This window comes from Jaculus jaculus, chromosome 5, assembly GCF_020740685.1.
Source record: "Jaculus jaculus isolate mJacJac1 chromosome 5, mJacJac1.mat.Y.cur, whole genome shotgun sequence".
Classification (NCBI taxonomy): domain Eukaryota; kingdom Metazoa; phylum Chordata; class Mammalia; order Rodentia; family Dipodidae; genus Jaculus; species Jaculus jaculus.
Window position 1 is genome coordinate 109,892,501 of NC_059106.1, and position 14,538 is coordinate 109,907,038.

General features: G+C 45.5%; 1 protein-coding gene and 1 pseudogene across 2 annotated transcripts in view; both read right to left on the reverse strand.

Moving 5' to 3' along the window:
- The window catches only part of LOC101599585, an 85,222-nt pseudogene extending 71,586 nt beyond the window's left edge, over positions 1-13,636 (reverse strand).
- Positions 1-14,538, reverse strand: part of Klhl29 (kelch like family member 29) — a 287,828-nt gene that overhangs the window by 243,282 nt on the left and 30,008 nt on the right. The gene's annotated exons all lie outside the window — the stretch shown is intronic.

Here is a 14,538-nt window from a genome sequence, read left to right on the forward strand (position 1 = left end):
AAGCTTCTAGGTGCTGCCAAATGGGTTGCAGCATACAAGAATCCAGATGGCCCCAGAAAGGGAGGGGGTGAGGGAGGAACTAGGAGGCTTCTCCGGTCAAGCAGGACCGGGACAAGGATGTGAGGCAAGTGATTTATTTGGACAGTGATTTTGGATGCTCAGGTATGGTGCTGGGGACATGAAGTCCTAGATGAGCATGCCATGCACCAGCAGGAGGGAACTGGCCCATCTAACTGGCAGCCTTGGGGAGGTGTGGTGGTTTGATTCAGGTGTCCCCCGTAAACTTAGGTGTTCTGAATGCTAGGTTCCCAGCTGATGGATATTTGGGAATTAATGCCTCCTGGAGGGAGTGTATTGTTGGGGGCGGGCTTAAGGGCTTTATAGCCAGTTTCCCTATGCCAGTGTTTGGCACACCCTCCTGTTGCTGTGTTCCACCTTATGTTGGCCAGGGGGTGATGTCCACCCTCTGCTCATGCCATCATTTTCCCCTGCCATCGTGGAGCTTCCCCTCGAGCCTGTAAGCCAAAATAAATCTCTTTTTCCCAGAAGCTACTCTTGGTTGGGTGATTTCTACCAGCAATGCGAACCGGACTGCAACAGGAGGCAAGGACAGACATCTCTCAGTGGTCTTACCTGAGGGGTGAAGCAGTTGGGGTGTTTCCTCCAGCTCCCATTTGTTGTTGGTTGGCAGGGAATTAACTCCTTGGCCCTTCAAGAACTGCCCCAAGTGGTCAGCAAAAGATTCAAGGACTCTGGGGATAGAACCTCCCACAAGTGCAAACACACTGTGCTGGAAATTCATAACGCTGATTACTTGGATGGGATTCAATTTGTCAGTTTCAAAAGTCTAACAAAAACAGACTACCTCCCACCCCCCATGTAATCATGGAATAATATAATCATTTTGCATGGAAATTGCATTATTTCCCCAATGGAAGTACAGGCTTTGAAGCTCTCAGGGCCTCACCTGCTACATTACTTTTCAAAGTATGAGGTAGCAGGTTCCAATTATCTGAAAAACATTTAAAACAGTAATGGCACAATACATAGTGTGATCCAGATGGAGAGAATGCACGTTTTCCAGGACAGGCACCTTGATTAGCAACTGTGATTGTTAAACACATTTCAGGTAATATAGTGATAATGGACATTAATAGCAGCAATAGTGCTGAAGTACTGAAATATAATCATTTCTGATTATATTACTATTTCCTTTTGTGGAGCACAGTGCATATTTCCAAAGACTCTATTCTCATTAAACTATACAAAAGCCCAGTGGCAGGCCTGCAGAGAGGTGGTCAGAAGGGACTCACAGTTCCTGGTGGTTGGAATGTTGGGGAAGCTGCACCGGAATAGCAGACTCAACCTGATCTTGGTCCTCTGGCTTCCTCAGAGACATACCTGACAGGTATTGTGATCAAGTGGACAGAAAGATGTGCTCTCGTGTACCAGAGGACAGAAACAGATGTGCTCTTGTGTGCCATAAAACAAGCTGATGGCTTTTACATAAGTAGTTTGCATATTAAAGTTTTTTATATAGGGCTGGAGAGATGGCTTAGCAGTTAAGGCACAAGCCTAAGGACCCTGGTTCAATTCTCTAGGTCCCATGTAAGCCAAATGCACATGGTGGCACATGCATCTAGAATTCGTTTGTAGTGGCTAGAGGCCCTGGCATGCCCATTCTCTCTATCTCTCTCTTTCGCCCTCTCTCTGTGTCTAATAAATAAATTTTTATCGATGTCCACATATCTAGTCTCACCCCTCAAAATGGTTGATGTCTCAATATTTGATATATCCACTATTATCAATTAACAGATTCTGTAACTATCAAAGGACTCATTCATTAATACAGTTGGCACAGACATTGTGATTATTCTTTGGACTGTGACTTTACCACTTTAGTATAGCTGTAAGTACACTTCCAGAGATCATTTTAAAAGCAACTCAACTAATGACTAATTGCTGTAAGAGCACATGAATGACCATCTACATGGAAAATAAAAAAGTCAACCCCTATAAAAAAGTGCCATTTCAAATATGGGAACTGGGACATGTAACTTAGAATAACATTTTCAGGGAAGGTCTAATCCTCAGATTCAAAAAGGACTGCCTCTCAAAAGCTCAGATCATGATGCTGTGGAGCACTGTCAGAGGACTCAAGAAGCTTGCTCCAGTGACACACACACACACACACACACACACACACACACACACACACACAGAAGCCACAATGAACAATTATGAATAATGACTCAAATGTAAGTGGAAAAGGCAGTATGTATAAGTTAACAGCTTATATAGTTTGTAATTATAAGCAAATGTAACAAAAGTAATTAAGTAATACAAACAACTTTTGGTCACATACTCCAAAAAGTCCATATATTCAGGTTGTCTATACATTTTTTGAGACCTTTTCTTAGGAAAAGTGGGTGAGCTGGGAATAACATTAATTTTCTTAGCACTGTAGGTAGGCAGGTGACATCCTGGTCAAGTGGAAATTTAATCCACAGGCCACAGCCACCAGGAACGCTGAAAGACCTCACAACCCTTTCATTTTGCACATGGGGAAATGGAAGTCCAGGGTCCTGTATCCTACTAAGGAGTCATCAGAGGAAGCAGAAGACAGAAGGCAGCATTGGCAATCAGAGCTGGCGACCTCTGTTTACTCCCCGGGAATAGAGGCCCTGGCCTAGGCTCTTCATCGTCAGGTGAGGACGATTCTGGGCTGTGACTTCACAGGTGATAAGCCAACCTCGAAAAACCCACCTGCTATGGACTCTGTCAGCCACAGGGTATGCCCCTGCACCTGTCTGCCTTCTCTTTAGGGAGCTGCTCCTCCTGCATGGCAGAGGCTCATCCCTGCTATAAAGAGAATCAAGATGAACTTACTCGATAAGAAAACATGCCTTGGTGCTCCACTTCCCAAATGGGGTGATTTCACCTACCACCTACCACCACCCCTGGCAATAGAGAGTTAAAAACTTTCTCCCCTTTCTACCCACAAGCCTTAGTTTCTTTCACTTGGTCCTGGACAAAGAGCGACTTCAAATCCAGCCACGCTTCTAACATGAGGAGCAACTGCTACAAGTGAGACACGTCAGAGTAGGATCTGTGCTGAGACCGCCTTCAAATTTCACTTGTTCTGAAAGCTACCTCCCCCTGCCCCAGAAAAGATAAAGGAGAAAGGGTGCTTCTGACTGTGCAGTAGGCTGCCCCAGAGCATACAGAACATGTAGTATAAATTACAGGGGTCATAGGAGGTCACCAGGCATGTACACAGGACCCAGGCATCAGTGAATATGATTTCCCTGAAGTGCTTCTCCATGGATAGGCCACTGCAGCTAGAGTGCCTGAAAATTAACAACTACCTGAGAAATCCTAATCAGGAGGAAGTAAAGTGACTACCTTAAGGTCATTTTCCTTAAAGCTATAGGTGCAGATTATTTGGAAGGTCCACAGACAATTCTGGAATACAAGAAATATGAACCAAGATCATATGGAGACTTAACTCTGGTTCTAGAGTCCAGATACAAAGGGGAGGCAGACAGAACCACAGGCTAGTTCAGGTGTGGTTACATGCCTCATCTGAAGTCAAGTCCTGGATCCCCAACTCAACAGTTACATGATGTAGAACAAGTTACCTGACCCCACTGCCTCAGTCTACTCACCTGTAAAATGGGAATGGTAGAAACACTTTTTACCATAAGAATTGATGATATAAGTGCCCAATGCATGGTAGGTCCTCAATAAATGTTATTGTCTGATGTTGTCTGCCTCTAAAATGGTCTTCCTAAGACAAATATAATTTCTTTTTATTTGGAATCCTTTAGTGACTTCCCAGTGAATAGACAAAATCCCAAATACTGGCATGCTATTCTAGAGCCACAGCCCTACTTTTGCCCTTGCCAGTTTCCACTCAGAAAACCTGGAAGTTCCAGGCTTACACCTTGCTCTTCTGCACACCTGTGGCCTCTTTCTCAACTGTAGCTTCTCTGAACATGGTCAAATGCCTAACCTCGAAGCTCCTGATGCCACATGCATGCATCCATCGAGGGACTTTGCACTTTCCCTATCCACGTTCTAGACCTGACCATTCCCCTGGTGGGGCTGCCCATGCTTAGCAGCATTTCTGGCTTCTACCCACTAGATGCCAGTAGTACCTTCAAGTCAATATAATAGGAAATATCTTCTGCCATTGCCTAATGTCCCTAAGGATGAAGAGGAATACACCATCCTCTCGGCTGAGACCAGTGCAGTAGACTAAATTATAAGCTCCTTTGCCCCTAATCTGTGTCTATATTACTTGGACCTGATCTAACAGTTGGTTTTAAATTTTTTGTTTTTATTTTTATTTGAGACAGAGAGCGGGAGAAAAAGAGAATGGGCGCACCAGGGCCTCTAGCCACTGCCAATGAATTCCAAACACATGTGCCACCTTGTGCATCTGGCTTACATGGGACCTGGAGGATCAAACCTGGGTCCTTAGGCTTCGCAGGCATGCGCCTTAACTGCTAACCCATCTCTCTAGCCCTGGCAGTTGTTTTTAAGTAAATGTTCCATAAATGTCTGTTGATAAGGAAAGGAGCACATAGGATAAAAATTAGTTTAGTGCTCATAATCAGTATACCATTCAAAAATGACAGAGGCATCCTGGATCACATATGATTAACCTACCATCCAAAAGATGGCAGAGTACAATAGAGTTAGCTACAAGAATAAATGCACATGTAGGTGTTTTTAATACATACCTGTCATCATTCCAATGTCTTAAAATTCTAACCCCGTAGTAGCTCTTCTTCCTCAGCTCTTGTGTGTCACAGTGAAACTCCTAGCAGGATCCTCTGGCCTTCTGTCTATTTCTCATTCTCACTCTCTCTGCAGCTCATCATTCCATCTGAAATTCTCTTGCTGAGGTCAGCAATGGTGTCCACACCTCTATGTCCAACGGACAGTTCCCACTCTGTATCATACCTGTTCGCTATCCATGATGGTCAATATTGGCCATCAACTTGACAGAATCTAAAGTCACCTAGGAAACAAATCTCTTGGCATGTCTGTGAGGAAGTTTCTATATTCTAGGCTCAGAGTAGAAGACCCACTCTAAATGTGGGGCTGCAATTCATGGGCTAGAGTCTTGGCATGAAAGAAAGGGAGCAAGCCAGCTGAACACCAGCATTTGCCACCTCTGCTTGAAGATTTTGGACGCAATGTGACCAGATGTTTCATGTTTCTGTCACCACGAAGGACTCGTAGCCTCCAACTGTGATCCCACTTTGAGAGATGTCTCTCCTTCTCCTTCTTTTTTTTTTTTTTTTGAGGTAGGGTCTCACTCTAGCTCAGGCTGACATGGAATTCACTGTGTAATCTCAGGATGGCCTAGAACTCATGACGATCCTCCTATCTCTGCCTCCCAAGTGCTGGGATTACAGGCATGCACCACCATGCCTGGCTAAGTCTCTCCTTCTTTAAGTTGCTTTTGTCAAATATTTTGTCTTGGCAATGAGAAAAGTAGCAAATATGGTATTCTAGGAGCCTTTAACACTGTGGCCATTCCTTGAAAGCAGCATGATAATTAAGATATCTAATGACCAGTATGGTCTGGGTCCTCACAGCTACAGTCAAAGCCCTGGCTAGTTGAATAGCAGCACTGGCTGGAACTCCTGACTACCCCACTGTGGTGGGCACACAGAGGGGCGGTGCAGCTTTTGTCCCTTGGCTTCCAGAGCACAACGGCCTCCTTCTTCCCCTATTTCATTAGTGTTACATCCCCATGTATTTTGCAGGCTGTTCCTCCTCTCCCTGCTATTATGTGACACACTCCTTCGGGATGCTTTGCCATGCCCTCTCCTCCATCTTAGCTCTATTCTCTTCCTCTGTGATATCTAATCTCTGCTTGAGGCTTCAGGCAGGTCCATATGACAATGACTTGCTAAACATATTATTTCTAACTCTACTCTTTCTGAGTTCCAGGACTGTAAATTTCACCTGTTTTGTGATACTTCTAGTCTAAGGTCTCAAAGGAACTCAAACCCATCATGGCCACTTCTCTGTTCCTGACAAACGCAAACAAAAGAATCATAGTCTTCCGTGGTACTTCCTGTCTCAGTGCATAGCAGTGCTGATCATCTAAGTGCAACCCCCCCTCCCCCGTGCACCATCCTGCAGCCGCTGCCTTCCACACCCACCTACTGCTACCTCCTGTGACAAGTTTCCCTCTCTTGGCCTGTACTGCTACTTTGCAACAGTTCTTTTACTTGGTCCCTCTGTGCCTATCCTACTTTTCCCCAATCTGCTATCATGTGGCAGGTAGAGATTTTGTTTTTTCAAAAATACAATGTAATCCCATTTCTTCTCTGCCTTCAGTTTTGCACCTCAGATGCACTTGCAGGCCAGCAAGGCCCAGGATCATGCATGGACTTGCAACCACTTCCCTTTTCTGCTCACCCAATGTCCCTCTCCTGGTTTTCTCCATTATATCTACTGACTTTCTTTCAGTTTCCAGATGTTCCACAACCACAGGGCCTTCCCACATGCTTTTTCCTCTTTGTCTTCTCCCAGTTAATGCTGATTTGGATCCTAACTCAAGTATCAACTTCTTTTTTAAAAAAATATTATTTATTTGAGAGAGAGAGGTGAGGGGAGGGAGGGAAGGAGGGACGGAGGGAGAATGGGTGTGCCAGGACCTCCATCCACTGCAAATGAACTCCAGATACATGCACTTCCTTGTGCATTTGGCTTATGTGGGTACTGGGGAATTGAACAGAGGTCCTTTGGCTTTGCAGGCAAGCACCTTAACTGCTGAACCATCTCTCCAGCCCCTAGGTATCTTCTTGTTTCTGGATTTACAGGCATGCAACACCAGGCCTGGCATTTTTATGTAAGTTCTGGGGATTGATCTCAGGTCTTCATGCTTATAAGGCAAGTACTTCACTGACTAAGATACCACCCCAACCCCTTGAAACCTTCTGTAGATAACTTTTAGTAAAATGCATCCATGGGTATATGCATTGTCTATGGTGGCTTTTGCACTATGAGTTGAGCAATTGTAACAGAGATGATAGGATCCTGGAAGCCTAAAATACTGACTTTGCAGAAGTTGTTCTCCAGCCCTGCTCTAGTCCAGAACACCAATGCCTAGCTGAAAGCAGGTATTCAGAATTAACTTGTTAGATGAATGAGAAAGCTGAAGAAATGAGTTTCAAGTCAATCCTAGGGTTTGCCATCTGAGTGACTTCAATGGTCTCTCCCTACTATAATGCTGGTCTTCTTTAGACAGCAGTGGAGTCTGGGGCAGATACTCATTGCTGCAGGGGGAAAAGCATAACAATCTGAAATAGCTCACATTGGCTCACAGTTTCAGAAGTTCCACCCATGCTCACTTGGCTCCATGCCTTCTGAGCCTGTGTACAGTAAGGAGGAACATCACGGTGGGGCATGTGGTAGAGCCAAGCTGCTCTCATGCAGACAGGAGACAGAGAGGAGGACAAAGAAACAGGATAGGAGATGCCTGCAAGAACACATCTACATTGAATGACCTCTTTTGGCTCATCTCCACTTGATGTATTTTCAGCACTCCTTCCTCACCCCTAAATAGTACAAGCAGTTGGGAACCTTGGATTCAACACAAGAGCCCATGGTAAGCACGTTAAGCCCAAATCACAGCATTGACCCTAAATCTTTCTCAGCACTGATAATACTAGCTTTCCCCCCCCCCCCCCCCAGCTCCTGAGTGACTCCTGACATTTGGCTGCAAGGATCATGGTACTTCATAGTCTTGAAAAGTCTCATTGGGAGTAGCTGGTATGGGATCGTGTCACAATCCTTGTGATGGCTCTCAAAGTAGAACAGAAAATTTCACAGCCGCCTCCAGCTTGGGGAAAATAGGGGTGTATTCATGGCTCTGAAGAAGCCTTAACCCTGAAGTAGGGGTTCTAGGTGGAGAAGGAGCCCAGAACCACATCAGAACCTCTCAAGATGAGTAGAATTGAAGAAGCAGATGAAGGAAAGAAATAACAGGTCCTGGTCACCCCCCTCCAGTTTTCCATGAGACCACTTCCTATGGAAAAGACAATCACTCCTACCCCAAAGTCTTGTTCAGAGACCACGTGAGTGCAGCCTTGGCAGCCTTACCTACACTGGTCACATCACGTCTGGGGGTGCTCAGTATCCTGCACCTCTTCTTTGCTCTCTCTGGTGTCTTCCTTCTGCTCCAGTCCTGGATCAGGATGGCGATGAGCCAGGCATACAAAGGGGCTCCACAAATGTCCTGGGGAAGGGCCCTGAGTGCTCTGACACTCTACTGGCCAGGATGTGTGTGATGGCCATGGCCACACTGCTCTTGCCACTAGACCTGCTTTGTGGCCTAGAGGGGCCCTGTGCCTGTCTTTTGCTTTTCCTCATCCCAGGTCTCTGGCGCACACTGGAACCAACCTGGAGCACTAGGAAAGAAGCACACGTGGCCTGCCCTGTGGGGGACTGGCCTCTTGCAGGGCTGCCGCTGAGCTGCTGCCCTTGACTTTCATTCACATCAGAGACATAGCTGATTCCATTTCTGACAGTGTGAGGTGCCAGCGTCTTAACGCTCATGAATGTGCTGTTAAATATCTCCAAAGCAGTGGTGAGGCTGCACTGGGCTGCAGTGTTCTGTGCAGCAGGAACAGAAAATGCAACCTGTGCATTTACAGCAAGGCACAAATCACCAGAAACCCAGCAAGCTGGCAGGGGAACGTTTCCGGCTCCTCACTCACTGGTGCTAGACACACATCACGTGGCTTTACCGCAGAGACTTTCAGATTTCTTTCTCTGATACTTTGGCAGGATCCATGGAGGCGGGAAAGAGCCCTCAAAAGCAAGGACCTTGGTCCAAGGCCTCCTGAATAAACTCTTCCACTGTATCTTCCCAGGTTCCTTGCACTGCTCCAGTGCACTCCGGTGCTGCAGGACCAGGCTGAGGCATTTGTGGAAGTGGTTCCCCTCAGTCCCGTCTCTGTCACCATCCACTGTGCCAAGGGCCCTGGGCCTACTGTCTTCTCTGTGCCAGGCTCTTTAGCTATGACAAACCGGAGAATAGTAGCCCCTGTCATTACATAGGAATCTGTTAAGGAAAGGGATCCTTCACGATAGGAATGGTGGCTACATGAATTTATCAGGGCTGCAGTAACAACAGCTCAGAGGTTTGAACAACAGAGATGGATTTTCTCACAGCTGTCGAGGCTGGAATTCCAAGACTGAATTCCAAGTGGGGTTCTTTCTCTCCATGGCTTGCAAGGAGTCCACTTCTCTGTGTCTTTACTTGGTTAGTCTTCTGTGTACAGGCATCACCAGTGTCTCTTTGTTTTTTTTTGGTGAGTGTGTGTGTGTGTGTGAGTGGGGGGTATATGTGTTATGGGTGATTGTACACATACGTGTGCATGCATGTGAAGGCCAGAAGTCAAGTGGGAGTCTTCCTCAATCACTCTCTATATTATTTTTTGAGACAGAGTATCTCATTGAACCTACAGTTCACTCAATTCAACTGGGACTAGAGGTAGATAGCAAGCCCTAGGTATCTGTCTGTCTTTGCCTCTTCAGTGCTAGGATTACATGAATGTGACAACATGCCTGGCATTTTCACATGGGTACTGGGGATCTGTACTTAGGTCCTCATGCTTTAGCTGTAAGCATTTTACTCATTACCCCATCTCCATAGTCCCCTACTGTGTCTTTTTATTAGGACATTAGCAGATTGGATTGGGATTCTTCTGTATAACCCATTTAACCTCTTTCCCTCAGCAAAGCTGTTAATTCCAAATACAGTCATATTCTCAGGTACTGGGAATTAAAGCTTCAAAATATGAGTTTGGGGGAGACGATGAAGCTTCTGACAGTGCTGAGTGACAGATGGGCCAGGACATGCTTAATCATGTCATAACCGAATCAAGGGAGTCTTCTACTTTCCTCATGAAGTTCTTGAGCAAAAAGTTGAATCAAACTCATAATTACAAGTATCATTTTGTATGAAATCTTCCATATTTTAAAAATATTTTTATTTATTTATTTGACAGAGAAAGAGGGAGAGAGAGAAAAAGAGAGAGAATGGGCACACCAGGGCCTCTAGCCACTGCAAATGATCTCCAGACGCATGCGCCCCCTTGTGCATCTGGCCTACGTGGGTCCTGGGGAATCGAACCTGGGTCCTTTGGCTTTGCAGGCAAATGCCTTAACTGCTAAGCCCTCCCCCCAGCCCATCTTTCATATTTTTTTTTAAAAAACTTTATTTACTGTCTCTCTGTGTGCATGGGGTGCATATGTCATAGAATGTGGAGGTCAGAGGACAACTTTGAGATGTCTGTGTTTCTTCTTTGAGACAGGGCTCTTGCAGCTGTAAAGGAACTGCCAGACTGCCAAAAAACAGCTGGCCTGTGAACTTTGGATTCTCTTTCTCTGCCTTCCACTATAACAGACACACTGAATCACAGATGAATGTATCACTTTGTGTCTGGATTTATGTGGGGAGAATTTAACCCCAGCCTACAGGCTTTGAAAATAAGCACCTTTAACCACTAAGCCATATCCCCAGTGCTGCCCCCCAACATCATATTCTGGCACTTCCACTTAATTGTTTCAACAAGGGGTTTCATAAAAACCAGACAAAACAGACAAACTGTGGAGTTGTCTCACTAGTTAAAGGCACTTGCCACTTAAGCTTGAGGGCATTTGGGGCCAGAAACCCCTAAGTCTGACTCCCTAGAATCCATATAAAAGGCTAGGCATGGTCATGCACATTTGTAACCCCAGGCCATAGGGGGCATAGACCAAAAATTCACTGGGGCTTTCTAATAGACAGCACCTCTGGGTTAAGGAAGAGAGCCCATCTCAAGGAAAATATGAGTGAAGACAGTGGGGCAACCAACATTCTCTGGCCTCCACATGTGTGCACATAATAACCGATGGCCAAGATAAACAAACAGAGCACAACTTTTACTTAAACTTGAAAAGCACTATTTTAGACTCAGAACGCAATACTGAATTATAATAAAAACATTTACAAAAATATACTTCCTGTTAACTTTTTCACTAGGCTTTATTAACCAGTCTCAAGAGTCCCTTAGACCAAGAGGTCCAATTTTACGTGAACCAGAATTTTGCTATGGGTTATATGGGATCAAAGTCAGCAGCTTGATCAGGAGGGGCCAGGTCCCAAACAATGATCATTCAAGAGGCACCAAAGGGAGGTCTTCAACTCAAAACAAATTTGTGTGTAAAGAGGTTTCATACCTGAGAAAAAGGTAAATGTGTGCCCCCACAACCTCTGTTTCTACAGTCAAACCTCATCTTCAAACAGAAGACAGTTAGCTGGGTGCCAAGTGTAGGTAGCAAGGTTGTTTCCAAGTGTCAAGGGCAGGAGGCAAGGTTGTTTGATCCCCAAGGCACAGGGTCTGGTGGGTAGGAGGCATAGAGAAATAGCTTTGTTTTGTTTTGTTTTTAAAAAAATCACTATCGAAGAGATCAGGGCTAAGGAAAGAGATTAGAAAAAGATGCAGGAACAGGGAATGCAAAAATGACAGAGAACCTAAGAGTGGGGCTTTCTGGCAGTCACCAGAGACTGTACAAGTGAAATAACAGAATCATTATTCTGTTTTCTGATATGATTATATAAGGAAACAGAAAAAGCTGACTAACTACTTTAAAACATATAATCTGCATCTTTTTAAAAATAAAACCAGGATTTTGTAAAGAATGTATAACAAGGTTATACAAAACATCAAGACTACATTTTCTAGACAAATTTAAATGGAGCCTGCTTAGAGGGCTTAAGTAAAATCTATCCTCCTAAGTATAAAAATAAGATTCCTTTTAAAACAATTACTATATGAAATAAAGAATAAACATACCACTTAATCTTTTCCTAAACTCATCCTACAACATAATCCACTAAGTGTCCCCACTTTGAGGACAGGACTGGAAGGGCAGAAGGGAAGCTGAGATAGGAAGCTAATGAGAAGGGCAGTGACCACAGCATACAGGGCCTGGCACAAGGTCAAGGATGCTGAACTTCCATTTTGACAAGAGGGAGAAAACAGAAGTCTTAAAGGGAGAGCTGGTTCAAGCACATCTGTATTTCAAAAGATGACTCACAGGCTAAAAGCCCTTAATGAAAACAGGAGCCATCAGCTGAGGCAAATACAAAACAATTAGGCACTTGAATGGACTCTTCAAAGCAGGTCTGGCCTCCTAACTCTCCCTCTTCTGTGGAATTAGCAAACTAGGGACGGAGGTCTCACTGCCCTGGTTTCCAACACAAAATCCCTTGCCACTGAAGCTCTCCTCAAATGCAGAAACACTGGTAAAGTAAGTGCTGGGGTTTGCTGGTTCAAGTTAACCAAGAATTTTTCCCTTCCTAGGAAAAATAAAAACCAAAATACCAAGTCCTTCTTATTTTATGGTCTTGCTTTTTCTAAATATTCATATAAATTGACCTTTTCAAGACACCGCCTATGACAGAAAACACATCAACCATGTTTCTCTAGCTTCACTGAAGAAGTGTCCTCACTGTCAGGCATACTGATTCCCATTCCTCAGGGAACTAACTCAGAGAAGTGGGGCTTGCAGGCATCTGGGGGCCCAGCCTCAAATGGATCCTCTGAGTGGGCTTTCCCCAGGCTCCCTACATGGCTGGGAGGAGAACACTGCCTCACACCCGTATTATCCACAGTATTTCTGAAAGTCTCACTCTCACTGTGGAAGACACACTCACTCTGGAAGCCAAGTGTTGAAGCTGGGGAAGAGATCTTGCTCCTCAGCCTTAACATACACAGGGACATTTTTCTGTCGTGTTATATAGTGTGGGGAATTCCAGACGGCAAGACACAATTCCCTTGGTGGTCACTGAACCTACATGGGGTTATGTCAATTAGCTGGTAAGGTGGTGCCCACAGACATTTGCCAGACAATTTCCAGAGATACCATCTGGACCCACAAGTCACAGAACATTGTAGGCATAAACATTTACAAAAATTCTATTTCTGACAGAATGCACACTCCTATAAAGGGGCGCAAACAGTTTTTGTTTGATGCACGTTTATAATCAATCTCTCAGAAGAGATGAACCTATGCACAGAAGAGAGGCAAAGCTCACTAGCAACTGCAGTCCCAGCATCAACACTTGGGGTGTGGAGGTTTCTACCTTCTAAGTCCTGATAAGGCCCAGTGATTCTTATAAAGCTCTGTCTACCTAAATGTTGTGAAAAGGATGCACCAAAGGGAAGCTGCTGATAATGTCGGGGTTGGAGGGAACATTTTCCTGACTTCTACCCTCGGATCTTCCTAAATGTGTTGGTCACTTTTCTAGATGATGATATTAGTGTTAACACATTATTTACAGTATGTGGCTATGTGAGACACTGCTGGGTGGAAGCACAGTGTGATGATGTCTCCTTCTAGCAGGGCTGTGGTTACACTAACCCTTCTCCTGGATTCAGCCTTGAGGACATGGCCAGTGGCTGAAAACATGAGTCCCCCTCCATCTGATGTTCTCAGAGCTAGTTCTACATCTTACCCAACAGCAGGCACAGAGCAGCGGCAGCTTTTCTGGGTCAAAGGCATCCCTTCTATGCTTCCTCTGGACATGAGAAGGCTGAGGACTCAATGGAATCATGTGAAGCCCAAATTCCTCTGCTGTTCCTCAAGGACACTCACATAGGTGGTCATTTGCTGTCAGACCCAGTCCAGGAGCCAGGGCACAGGAATAGCCACTTTCTCAAAGGCAGAACTTCAGAGTCAAAGATGGGTCTTAAGTCTGCCTTGGGAAAAGGGGAGGCACAGAAGGTTCTAGACTTGAGTGAGAACCTGCAAGACACCCAAAGGACTACCATGTGTCTAAGACACAGGAAAACACATCTGGGAAAATCTAGGCATTCTGAGGAGGGGACAATGAGGATATAAAAAGAGAGAGGGCGAGTCCCCCATTCAGAGAGAGAGGGTGAACAAATGAGAGCGAGCACTCTACAAAGAGAGGGGGAGTCACCCACAGACAGGGAGAACCCCCAACAGAGGGAGAATGCCCCACAGAAAGAGGGAGAACCCCTAGAGAGGGAGAGCCCCCCACAGACAGGGAGAATCCCCACAGAGGGAGAACTCTCCTACAGAGAAGGAGAGCCCCCCACAGAGAAGGGGAACACCCACAGAGAGGGAGGACCTCCACAGAGAGGGAGAACCCCAAGAGAGAAAGGGAATGCCCACAGAGAGGGAGAACCCCCACAGAGACTCCCCTACAGAGAGGGAGAAACCACACAGAGAGGGAGAATGCCCAGACAGAGGGAGAACCCACACAGAGAGGAAGAACCACCACAGAGAGGGAGAACCCCCAGAGAGAAGGGAAATACTCACAGAGAGGAAGAACCCCCACAGAGACACCCCCATAGAGAGGGAGAATCCCCACAGAGAGGGAGAGCCCCCCAGAGAGAGGAAGACTCCCCCACAGAGAGGAAGACTCCCCCACAGAGAGGGAGAAGGTGCTCTAGAAAAGGCCCTATCAGAAACACAAGAAAACCCCTTTCC